General features: G+C 42.5%; 1 protein-coding gene across 5 annotated transcripts in view; it reads left to right on the top strand.

Annotated features, from left to right (window-relative positions):
- Window positions 1-12917, top strand: part of RAB9A (RAB9A, member RAS oncogene family) — a 52052-nt gene that overhangs the window by 22033 nt on the left and 17102 nt on the right. The window contains exons 1-2 of one of the 5 annotated variants that reach the window (XM_077887468.1): window positions 7512-7685; window positions 11301-11392. The exons of 1 other annotated variant lie outside the window; for it this stretch is intronic. The gene's annotated coding sequence lies outside the window, so the exon portion shown is untranslated. Of the gene's footprint in view, window positions 1-7511; window positions 7686-7881; window positions 8069-10271; window positions 10290-11300; window positions 11393-12917 lie in introns of those variants that run through there. 3 more of the 5 variants (XM_077887471.1, XM_077887470.1, XM_077887467.1) reach the window with 3 other exon arrangements.

The following is a 12917-nucleotide window of genomic DNA, read 5'->3' as shown; positions in this document are numbered from 1 at the left end:
CTCTCAGAAGATAAGAGAACTTTACAACTCCTAATCTGCATTTCTTGCTAAGTCATGCTTCCCTTTATGGAGGTCTAACATGAGCATTGTAGTATAAATGACTGTACTGTAACTGAAAGTTTCTGAAGCGAGTGGACATATTCTAGTACTATTTAACAGAATTTTCTGTGCTGGTGGAAATATTCTATATCTTCATTGTCCAATGAGGTGGTCACTGGCCACATGTGGCCATTGAGCCCTGGAAATGAGGTAATGCAATTAAGAAACTGAATATTGAATGCTATTTAATTTTAATTTATTTATATTTCAATGTAAGTAACCCCATATAGCTAGTGGCTACTGTATTAGACAGCATATTTCTAGTCCTTTTAGGCACTTACTTCACCTACTTTTCTCCACTAAGGTCTTTACATTTTCTGTCATATTTATTTCTAAATGTTTTATAATCTTGCTATTGAAATTGGTATCTTTTTAAATATACATTTCCTGTGTTGGTTGGTTGTATAAATGGAATTTATTTTTCTTAAACATTTTTTATCTAGCCACTATCTTGGTCCATTTGGGCAGCTATTACAAAATACCACAAACTGGGTGGGTTACAAACCACAGAAATTTATTTCTCACAGTTCTGGAGGCTGGAAGTCCAAGATCTGTCAGCAGATTCGGTGTCTATTGAGAGCCCACTTTCAGGTTCATTGATAGCCCTATTTTCACAGTGTCCTCAGATGGCAGAAGGGATGAGGGAGCTCTGTGAGGCGGTTGTTTTGTTTTGTTTTGTTTTGTTTTGTTTTGTTTAATAAGGGCTCTGATCTCATTGTGAAGGCTCCACCCTCATGATCTAATCACCTCCCAAAGGCCCCACCTCCTGAAACCATAACATTGGGGGTTAGGATTTCAACGTCTGGATTTTGAGGGGACACAAACATCTAGTCTGCAGTCTACCTTGTTAAACTCTTTGAATGATAAGTTTTCTATATAGTCCTTTTGAATTTCCAAGCACATTGTCTGTGTTTTATTCAGTTTTGTTGCTACCTTTGCAATCCTCTATTGCATACTTGTTCTATTTCTGTGTGCTGTGACCTCCAGTGCAATGTTAAATAGAGTGCTTGCAGCACACTTATTTTTTTAAAGGGCATACTTGTAGGGCACCTGGGTGATTCAGTCAATTAAGCATCTGAGTCTTGATTTTGGCTCAGGTCATGATCTTAAGGTTGTGAGATTTAGCCCCACAACAGGTTCCATGCTGAGCATGTGCCCACTTGGGATTCTCTCTCTGCCCTCTGCCCTTCAACATCTCAAAAAAAAAAAAAAAAAAAGGAGAGGGCATACTTACAGATTTTAACTACTAAGAATGATGTTTGGTATGGGTTTTTAGTAGATATTCTATTCTTTATGATGTTAAATAATTTCCCTTCTATTCCTGGTTTGCTGAGATTATTCGTAACAAATGGGTGTTGAATTTTATTGGATTCATTCTTTTCTTCATCTATGGAGTTGATTGTGTGTTTTCTTTTCCCCTTAAACTATTCACATTTTCATTTTGAGAGAGTGCACATGCATGTGCGAACAGGGATGGGGTGGGAGCAGAGGGAGAGGGAGAGAGAGATCTTAAGCAGGCTCCACACCCAATGCAGAACTGAAGCAGTGCTCCGTCTCACAACCCTGAGATCATGACCAGAGCTGAAATCAAAAGTCAGATGCTTGGGATCCCTGGGTGGCACAGCGGTTTGGTGCCTGCCTTTGGCCCAGGGCACGATCCTGGAGACCCGGGATCGAATCCCACGTCGGGCTCCCGGTGCATGGAGCCTGCTTCTCCCTCTGCCTGTGTCTCTGCCTCTCTCTCTCTCTCTCTCTCTCTGTGTGTGTGTGACTATCATAAATAAAAAAAAAAAAAAATTAAAAAAAAAAAAAAAGTCAGATGCTTAACCAACTGGGCCACCCGAGTGCCCCTAAACTGTTAATGTTAAAGTGCCCTTGAATCCCTGAGATACACCCAAATTGTCATGCGTTAAATTATATTGTTTTATTTTCTCTTGATTATTAGTCACTTTTTGCTGCCTCTTTGCATGTCTAATATTTTTTTGGTGAATGCTGGACGTTGTGTATAAATACAACATAAATGCTCTAGATGATATCTTCCACCACTGAGAGGATTCCCTCTCTCTTCTATTAGGCAGATAGGGTGAGAGATTTATCACTTTAATCCAATCATGGATTGGTCGGGTATAGGTTGAGTCTGGCTACAGCTATGGCCAGGAGTCTGCACTAGCTTGGATTATTATGTCTACTGGGATGGCCATGAGGGGAGATGAGAGAATGAAAAGGTTATGTGAGTGCAGCAGTGGTCTCAGGTTTTAAACCAAAAAGGTCAAGAAAACTGTTGATGAGCATTGGGTTCTCAGACATATGGCAATGGGGAGGTGGGAAGAGCAACACTTTAACATTACTGTTCTGAGCTCTAAGAGCAACACAAAGTTTTGGATGTGTCTGTGGATTTCAGGGGGGGCTTCTGTTTGAAGGAAAAAATTGCTAAGATAACTGGATTTTTGTCTTCCCTGACTATTATAGCCTAAGGAAAAGATTGATTTGGCTGTCATATAAAGTTTTTCTCAAGATTCCTTAAAATTGCTTCATTAGGGATCCCTGGGTGGCGCAGCGGTTTAGCGCCTGCCTTTGGCCCAGGGCGCGATCCCTGTGACCCGGGATCGAATCCCACAACGGGCTCCCTGCATGGAGCCTGCTTCTCCCTCTGCCTATGTCTCTGCCTCTCTCTCTCTCTGTGTGTGACTATCATAAATAAATAAAAATTTTTAAAAATTGCTTCATTAAAAAATTTCTACTTATTGCTGAAAAAATACTATAGCATGGAATTCAAAATTTAAATAAAAATTACCCAGAATCCTGCTGCCCTAACAATTCAACTGTTTTGATTTTCCTTGCTGCTTTCCATTCCTTTATAAATGAATACTATGCAGAAACACCGCCCCCCCCCAACACACACACACACACACACACACACACACGTACTTTTTATATAATGTAACCATGGTGTGCCTGGAATTTTCCTTCTACTGCCACTAAAGGTGAAGTTCATCTTATGACTCACATTCATCAGGAAATCAGCAAAGGGATCAGGTTCCCCACTTCATTCCTGAATTGTAATGCCTGTTCCATTCGGCCATCTGTAATTACCGGAGTTAAGCTATGTTTAGAGTATGGTAACAAAAGAGCATCACTATTCGAAATGCACTTAATTTTTTAAAAAGATTTTATTTATTTATTCATGAGAGACACACAGAGAGAGGCAGAGACACAGGCAGAAGGAGAAGCAGGCTCCACGCAGGGAACCCAATGTGGGACTCGATCCCGGAACCCTGGGATCACTCTCTGAGCCGAAGGCACTCAACAGCTGAGCCCCCCAGGTGTCCCACACTTAATATTTTTAAGAGAATACATAAGAGCTAGTTATGGCTGAAGAAACAATTATAATTTCGGTTTTTCCATCAGTTATGAATATTTTCTAATAGTTTGCGTCTTTTCCTGTTTAGAATTTTATTGAGTGCTACCATGTGCAAGGTTCTTAGTGAACAGCTCTTTTCTCAACTGATACCACCTTTCCACAGCTCATCTCAGGGCTCAGCAGAGTCCCCTGATTCATGCCCTTTCTGGTCCCATCCCCTGTGTTCCCACTGCCTGCAACTTGTTTCTTTCCTTCCTGTTTCTTCATCCAGTTTTTAACTACACATATGTCTAGTTGCTCACTGAATGCCTCCCTCACTCTTCTGAGCTTTCCTAACAAAGGGATTGAATCTATTTGATTCACCAAGATAAGGTCATGTTATGTAAATACAGCTGATAGATGGGAGCAAAAATGCAGGAAGGGTGCTTGGGGACACCCCTTGAATTCCTCCTGCATCTTGTCTACCACTATTCTCAGTACCTGGCACACTGAAGGCACTCACTATATATATTTGTTGAATCAATAAACATTAACATGAAATGACTTTTCATTTCCTGAAAAGTCTTAAAACCACCCAGGGAAAGAGAGTAGGTGTCTGTACTGCAAGCATTGGAGGGGTTTGGGCTGGTATGGTGGTTACCCACAAACTTGGGAGGTGCCAGTTACATTGGCTCATGACTCCCATGCCCCCTCTCTTCTGACAGTGGGCAGGCTGATAGAAGGAAACATGTTGGTGGTTTTTGATTCTCTGGTACCCATTCAACATCAGCCACTGTACAGAGCTCATGGGACCCATGAAAAAACTATGTTCTATCATGGTTTGCAAGTCAGACTTTCCATTTGATTATATCAACCTAAAGATCGCAAATTCTGAAGTTTTCTTACTAGTGAGATATACATTAAGGATGATGGCACTATTCATTTTTTGATTTACTACTCCTTTTTAAGCAAAGCAGTAAAGAAATCAGATTTCTGATATTTTCTCATATTGAAATTTTATCAGACTTAAAGATCATGATGAAAAGTTAGTGTAGGAAACATGCTGAATTTAGTGTCTAGCCAAACTGGAAAGGTGTGACATGTGACATTGTTTGAAATATTCAAAATGTATATATAAATATATTAATAAACAAATCGTAAAAATGAATATATAATTATAAATGAATATTATAAATCTATGTAAATATAAATAGATATTAGACAAATATTTCAATATTTATTGAAAAGTTATATAAGAAATGTTTCCTCCACCGAATTGGGATTTTTTTGCCTTCATATACTATTTGATAACATTTTTTTCCACTTATTGTATGTTGTTACCTATTTTCACTCTGACTTTAAAGCCAAATATAATGGATTTTGAATTACTTTTTATGCTTTTCTTTCTTCTTAGTACAGCTATACAAGTATATCTATGTAATATTGAGAACAAATCTCTTATTTTGTTTTTTTTTCTTTTTTTTAAATTTTATTTATTTATGAGACAGAGAGAGAGAGAGAGAGAGAGGCAGAGACACAGGCAGAGGGAGAAGCAGGCTCCCTGCAGGGAGCCTCACGTGGGACTCATCCAGGGTCTCCAGGATCACACCCTGGGCTGAAGGCAGTGCTAAACCGCTGAGCTGAGCCACCCAGCCTGCCTCCAAATCTCTTATTTTGATCAATGATTTAGGGAAAATAGTAAATTTCTGATTATTTAGATATGTCATTGAATGGTCAAATTGCCTACCATTGAGTTCTGTGTTTCTCCTTGTATGTGAAGAGTACAATCAATTTAACTATATCAGTATTTATGATTCATGAGTCTGGGGTCCACTTATTTGTAGTTTTTCATCAGAGATACCAGAGATTATTTCTTTCAGACTCCAGCTGGAAATGGGGTATTAACTCCCGGTGCTCACAGTAATAAGTGGGTGTCATTTAACAAAAGAAAACATTAATGCTGAGCAACCTTGACCTCTTTTTCCTCCGCGAGTGATGCAATAGATGTTTACAGAATATAAAGACAAAAATCTTAATTAGATGAAGTGAGTCAAATAAGGTCAATTTTTAGATGTTTTTCGTCAATAAACCAGTTCATGGAGCAAGAAAGATAGAAACCATCTAACTTGTGTCAGCTTGTCAACCACACACATCCAGCAACAAAAATCCCCCAAACTTGCCCTTCAGGGAAAATTTTTTTGACCCACCCTACTCTTGCACTGTCAAATCAATTAGATAAAGAAATGAATGGTGGGAGAGACCAGAATATAGGAGTATTCTTAAGTGTCCAGTTGTCTAGTGTCTAATAGTTTTTTTCAGAAAAAGTAACCCCTTATTTTTTAGGGGGATGCTGATGGTAAGCTCTATTCTCAGATGTTTGTATGCTTTGCTTACATTTTGGAATAGGCTAAAAATCACTTCTAGGACCTTCTTAGAACCCTTTTTGGGAAAACTCTTGGATTTCCCAAGATTTACTTTAAGATTTTTTTTTTTAATTTGACAGAGTGGGCAAGAAAGAATACGAGTGTGGGAGAGGGGCAGAGAGAAGCAGGCTCCCCACTGAGCAGGGAGCCCAATGGGGGGCTGTATCCCATGATCCCCAGGATCATGACCTGAGCCAAAGGCAGACACTTAACCAACTGAGCCACCCAGCTGTCACCTTTACAAATTTTATAATTTTTATTTTATTTTCCAAGGCTTCCTTTAAATCAAGATACAGTAATTCTGTAGGAGCTCTTGTTAATAGCTTGCTGGTTTTAGTAGTTATGGAGATAAAGTGCATCAGTCTCTGACTAGGATCATGATATATAATTTTCAGGTAGTCTTTCCTTAGTGATCTTGTGGATTGCTTATTACAATTTAGTACAATGTATGTGACAGTTTATTTTGTCTTTGGGGAGATTAATTTTAATGTTCTTATATGTTTTATTGTATAGTTTTAATTATTTTGTATTTAAAACAAGATAATATTTCTTTCCCATTCCTATTTTCAGCAGGTTTATATTTTATCAACCTTTATTTATATTTCTTTGGGGAAATATCCTGCATGGATAAAAAATAGACTTCTTTATAAGAGAAAAATTTATTTAAGCTCAAACTAGAACTTAATCTTTATTTATTTATTTTTAAAGATTTTATTTACTTATTCATGAGAGACAGAGAGAGAGGGAGAGAGAGAGAGAGAGAGAGGCAGAGACACAGGCAGAGGGAGAAGCAGGCTCCACGCAGGGAGCCTGAGACGGGACTAGATCCCTGGGACTCGATCCCAGGACTGCAGGATCACGCCGTGGGGCGAAGGCGGCGCTAAACCGCTGAGCCACCCAGGGATCCCCCTCAATCTTTATTATATGCCTGATTGTCACAAGTATTCTAAAATTGTCTTTTGTACTTGTGAAAAAGTCTCCTAAGTATGCTTTTTGTAGTGCTGAATGAAGAAACTACATTAATTAGATTCTTTACCTGAAAATGACTCCGTAAAGAGCCCGAGGTTATTTAATGATTTGCTCAGCAAATTATAAAAGTGAGATCCCTTTCTTGCAATACAAACAAACCAAATCCACCCCACAAAATATGCTGAGAGGTCACTAAAAGTCCCTCTGGCCTCCAGGGACCTGTATCATAAGAACGACGTACTCAACTCCATATATAAAGTGAGGAATTAAGAAGAGCTTTTCCGATACAGCCTTTCTCCACCACTGCTTTATATTTAGAGAAAACAGAGGCAGTATTTTAACGAGGTCACGGAAAAGTTTTAAATTCAATTTAAAAAATTCCCGTATGCCACATTATCACAGCTGTTTCCATTTTTCATCTTCCGTTTGCATATTCGTTTTCTTATGGTGATCCCGACAGCCTGTGAGTGTGCCGATGCGATCTGTTTGTCTCCACTCAAGGTAAACTTTTAAAGATAACTATTATTTCGTGCCGTCCGTCGGCGGAACGCGGCTGCGGCCTGGAGGGGCAGCCCGCCCCAAGAAACAGCGGGGTTTAGGGAGAGGAGGACCCGCGGCCCCGGCCGCGGCCCCGAGGCCCCGCCTCCCCGGGCCCCACCGCCCAGGCCCCGCCCCCCGGGGCCCGCCCCGCCCCGGCCCGCCGCCATGTTGTTCCCTTGGTGCTGGACGTGAGGAGCCGGAGTTGGGCTGGAGCGGCGCTACGGCCTCGTGCCCGCGGGTGCCCGGCCTCGTCTCCTCTTTGCACCCAGCCGGGCCGGCCGGGAGCTCCCGGGCGTCCTGTGTGCGGCCGCGAGGTGAGTGGAGCGCGGACGCCCCTCCGGGCCGGGCGGGGGCCGGAGCCAGGCGCGCTAGAGCCAGCGTCGGGGTGCGGGGCGGGGGGGCCTGGGCCCCGACTGCAGCCTGGCCCTCGGGGAGCCGGGGCGCGGGGCCGTCGTCGGTGTTGGGACAGGGGACGGATTGGTGCCTCCCGTGTCCTACTGACTGACGCAGGAGAAAAGGCGAGTTCCTACACCCACACAACCCAAGAAGAGGGACACACACCCAAACACGCGAGGCCACGCGGAGAGACGCCCAAAGATCTGGAAGACACACGGGGACACACGCACACACCCGGGGAGAGAGAGCTCCGTGAACGCCCTGGACGCGCGCAGACCCAAACACCCAGGGAGAGCGACACGTACGCACGTTCGGGGGGGAGGGGGGAGATGTACACATACGACCCCGGAGAAACACACACATACACCCAGTCTCTCCCCTGGCCCTCGGGGGCACACACGCATCCACCCGCGCCACCGCACCCAAACCACACCGTACCCCCGAATGATTAACGTAGAGGGAGCAAAAGCGCTCACACGGTTTGAGTTGGGCGACCTCCGACTGCCGCCCGCGTGAACGTTTGCTAATGTGTAAATGACCATTCAGTTGAGGAATTTGGAACTTAAAGCCAATTGTAGGGGCTGGCGGCACTCTTGGGGCGTTATCTGAGACTAGCTAGGGTTTCAGAATCCTGCTCGTTTCTTCTAACTTACCCTGCCGAGAGGCAAGATGAGAATTTAAAGGGCTGACCAAATAGATGTGGAGGTATTAGTGGTCTTTTTGTCGTTGTTTTTCTAAGTGATGATACATCCCGTGACCACGATTCTTTTGAGAAATGACTTTTCTACTAGTTTCCAAAATGTCATGTGACCGCAGTCTTTTTATAGGATTTCAGCAACCTGATAAAATCAATAGAATTTGATTGCTTTTTTAAAATTGAAGAGAATTTTTTTTGCACGTTTGTCTTTCTCTCATACATTGTGAAGGAAGATTCCTAAATTGCCCGTAATCCCAAAAACTTTTGCATGAAGCAAAACTGTAGAGATGAAGGAATCGCAGAATTCTTCAGACAGGGGCTTTTATTTTTATTTATTTATTTTTCTAATTTTTATTTATTTATGATAGTCACACACAGAGAGAGATAGAGAGGCAGAGACATAGGCAGAGGGAGAAGCAGGCTCCATGCAGGGAGCCGGACGTGGGATTCGATCCTGGGATTCGATCCTGGGTCTCCAGGATCGCGCCCTGGGCCAAAGGCAGGCGCTAAACCACCGCGCCACCCAGGGATCCCCAGACAGGGGCTTTTAAGAAGGCTGTGCCTAGTTTCTTTTAGGAGCTTATGTCGAAATTATCATTACCACTTGTCTGTGACTCTCAGTATCCTATTTACATCTCCAAATCTAAGACAATGATGTAATCCGGTGCTTTTAGTAATTTTGTATAGGCATTGTAGTAAAATCCTCTTGCTTATACTAAAAAGTTTCTGGCTTGGTGACTTATTTTGGAGAGTTTTCTGATTTGGGGATATTTTTGATTTATCATTCGTGACATTAGAGTAGACCCAACGAAAACTAATTGGCCTTGACTCTCTCTTGGAGATTGGGGAAAAATATGTTAGTGCTCTTCCTCTTTTCCATCCTCTCTTGACTTTTTGTCTCTTTCTATCCCCACTACTCCTTCCATGTAGACTACAGTACTCTGGAGGCCTGAAGGTTCCTCTCATTCTAGAGATTAATTTTTAGCCTCCTCTCATTTCTTACCATTTCTTGGGCAGTCACTCTGGCACTAGATGTTATGTGCTTAATAAATTCTGTTCATACACCATTTCATTTAAATCTCACAACAGTTCTCTGGTATTAGCTCCATTTAACTGGTGAGGAGTTTGTTGGGGGCATAGGAGGTTTGGGTCTGTTTCCCAGGTCACAAATAGAGAAGAGGACAGAGGCAGGATTTAAAGCAAGCCTTTGTGAGTTTAGAGCAGTAGTTCTCACCCTGTGAACTTTTGGCAGTGCCTGCAGGTGATTTTGGTTCTCACCTGACAGGGAGTGCTGCTGGCGCCTGGGTGGGTGGAGGCCGTGGATGCTGCCCACCATCCTACAGTGTGCAGCACAACCCTGCACAAGCAAAGAATTGTCTGGCCCAAAATGTCACTAGTGCTAAGGTTGAGAAACTCTGCTTTACAGCAATCTGTGTAACTCGGGGGCTCATGTTTCAGTGCTTTTGTAGTTCTTCAAATGCAATGTAATTTTTCTATTTAGGATACCTCCACATCATTTTAAGAAATAGCAGTGGGGAAAATTTGAGAACTTGACCAAGAGGCATATTCATATTCATTTCTTTGAAAGACTTAGGAATGAGCAGATAATTTCTCTTAATAGAATCTTTTTTTTTTTAAGTTTTTTTTTTTTTTTTTTTTGAGAGCATGCACAAGCAGGGGAAGGGGCAGAAGGAGAGGAAGAGACAATCCTCAAGCAGACTCCTTGCTGAGTGGGGAGCCCCACACAGGACTCAGTCCCAGGCCCCTGAGATTATGACCTGAGCCTAAATCAAGAGTTGGACACTCAACTGACTGAGCCACCCAGGTGCCCCCAGTATCTTTTCTTTTTCTCTTTTCTTTTTAAGATTTTATTTATTTGTGAGAGACGGAGAGAGAGAGACAAAGGCAGAGGGAGAAGCAGGCTCCATGCAGGGAACCCGATGTGGGACTCGATCCCAGGTCTCCAGGATCACATCCTGGGCTGAAGGCGGCGCTAAGCCACCGGGGGCTGCCCCTTTTTTTTTTTTTTCTTTTTAAAGATTTTATGAGCGAGAGAGAAAGTCAGAGAGAGCACGAACATGCGAGCAAGGGAGGGGCAGAGGGGGAGAGAGAGAGAATCCCAAGCAGACTCTGCACTGAGCACAGAGTCCACAGCAGGTCTTGATCCCATGACCCTGAGATCATGACCTGAAGCGAAATCAAGAGTTGGATGCTCTATGGACTGAGCCACACAGGTGCCTCCAGAATCTTTCTTTTTTTTTTTTTTTTTAAAGGCAAAAGTGTCAAAAAGAACTTGAGAGCCATTCAGAGCTGTTGAAATAGACTTAGGGGTTTGGTTTCTATAATATTCCAGTTGTCAATAAACACTGGGCAGGCTGTTGGGCACTAAAACGAAGGTGCTGGTGATATGAAGGGCAATAAGGAGTCACCAATTCTGCAAAGCTTACAGTCTCATCATAATTGTAAGAGCAGATTCTGACTTTGCCCTAGAACAAAATTTATTGCCTGGGCTACTCAAGGTCAGGGGCTAGGTGTCATTAAAAAAAAAAATAGCTGTGTACCCACACACATACCTGTAGGGCATTTACTGTGGATGTACTTAGGTGAAATGGGGGAACAATTCATGTGTTTTTGATAGCTTTTTAGGTTGATCAGGGGTGAATATTTACAAGAATCAAATTGAGAAGCCATTCTTGTCGAGCATCAAATTCTTCCTTACATTTAGCCATAGTAGACAGTAGCTATGCATGTATTGTACATGGGAATCAAGAAATAAATGAGAAATTTTTAAAAATGACTTTTGCATCATTTTTTTTTTCTTTCTGTTGTTTTCCAGCCGTTTTCACCATACCTGTCTAAGACTAGGCCCTTCAGGATATGTACTACTTCATTGTGGTGGTGAAAGTAACTGTTAGGTGAACTTTGGGGGTAAGTGATTGAGTCAGAAAGGTTTGGCTATCTTTTTAGGAATCACTGTGGTGAAAGTGTTATTCATGCAGCCAACATGGCATCTTTTGTGGGTAGCGTTGCTTTTGACTCATGTTGATGGACAGCATATTCTTTGTCAATTATAGATTTCTCTGCCTCTTATCAGTAGTTCTCTCCTATGAGGTAGAGGAGATGCTAAATTGTACACCTAAAAATGATTGCTATCATATGGGATCTAGCAAAGGAATGTGTATTCTTTGGAGGGGTTTTATTCTGGGAAGGATCAAAAGAAATTGGTGCAGGAACAACATCCATTGGCCTCAGAGGAACCTTGCTCGATGAGTAGTTGGCTTGCTACTCTGGCTAAGGTAGGTCACCACATTTCTTTCTTTGTAAAATGAGATGGGTGTATTTTATAATCTCTATGAGATTATATGACACCAAGTAGAGACATCAAATTATTGGCTTCCAAGTAGTTCAGCTCCAGGCAATTTGCTGGTTAAGCAGCAGGAGGAAATAAGCCAAATAGAAGTGTGCTTGTGTGTTTGAGAAACGCGTCTCACATGAAAGCTAGCTAGGTAATAAATTTGTTAGTCAAAACCAAGGACCAGAAAATAGGGCTTGTGACTAAGTAGGTCATCAACAGAGAACATTTATTAAGGATTTTCGGGGGCCAGGCGATGAGCTCATAAAATGCCTCAGGGAGTTTGGAAAGCTGTGATGCAGAAGCATGTTCTGAATACTTGAGAGAGGATGCCTGGGGGACCCGGGTGTGTAAGCTGGTGGAGGGGGCCTGACCTCTCCTTGTTTTGGGGAGGTAAAAGGCTGGAGGTAGTCCCAGGCCTGTGCTAGGGGTGCCCAGGCTCATTAGATAACTTAGAGGAGAAATCTCTGTTTCCCAGAATGAATCTTGATGTTGTACATGTTGTGAAAGTTGAGCTCTGGGCATTTCCACATTCTGTATTCTTTCATTGCTTTTTGTTAATTTTTGACCATGGTGGATACAGGGTTTAGATGCTGTTGCTTATCACGAACACAGAGAGGACAGCTAGAAGTAAATGCAAGTAAGCTGACAGATCGCCACGGAGTGGAGAAAGACGGGTGTGAGTTTTGAAAAAAATACAGAAATGAAGCAGGCAATTGAGGCTTCACATTCTGCCCTCACCAAACCCAGCTCACTTCATGATGGGGAGTCTGAACACAGACTCCACCTCTGTCCAAGGCCTGATGCCTTACAAATCTTTGTACTCGCTTGACAGGGGACAGAGAAACGGTATGGGACAACTTGATACACTCGTTCCGTGGCCACATTCGTTATCCACATGTGAGGGATAGCAGAGCAGTGTAAACCGACAGACTGAACTCTTAGGCCAATGTAAACTGAACTGTTTTAATTCCAAGTTCTTCTGAATTGGACTAGGATTTTGAGTACAGAGGCCAAAGTAGTTTTCTGAAGGTAGTTTTTACATGCACTGTCAGTGTTAGAGAAGCCCGAAAAAAGCCTTACAGATTCTCTTTCTAGAAC

This window comes from Canis aureus, chromosome X (assembly GCF_053574225.1).
Source record: "Canis aureus isolate CA01 chromosome X, VMU_Caureus_v.1.0, whole genome shotgun sequence".
NCBI lineage: Eukaryota > Metazoa > Chordata > Mammalia > Carnivora > Canidae > Canis > Canis aureus.
This window is presented reverse-complemented; position numbering and strand designations above follow the sequence as displayed.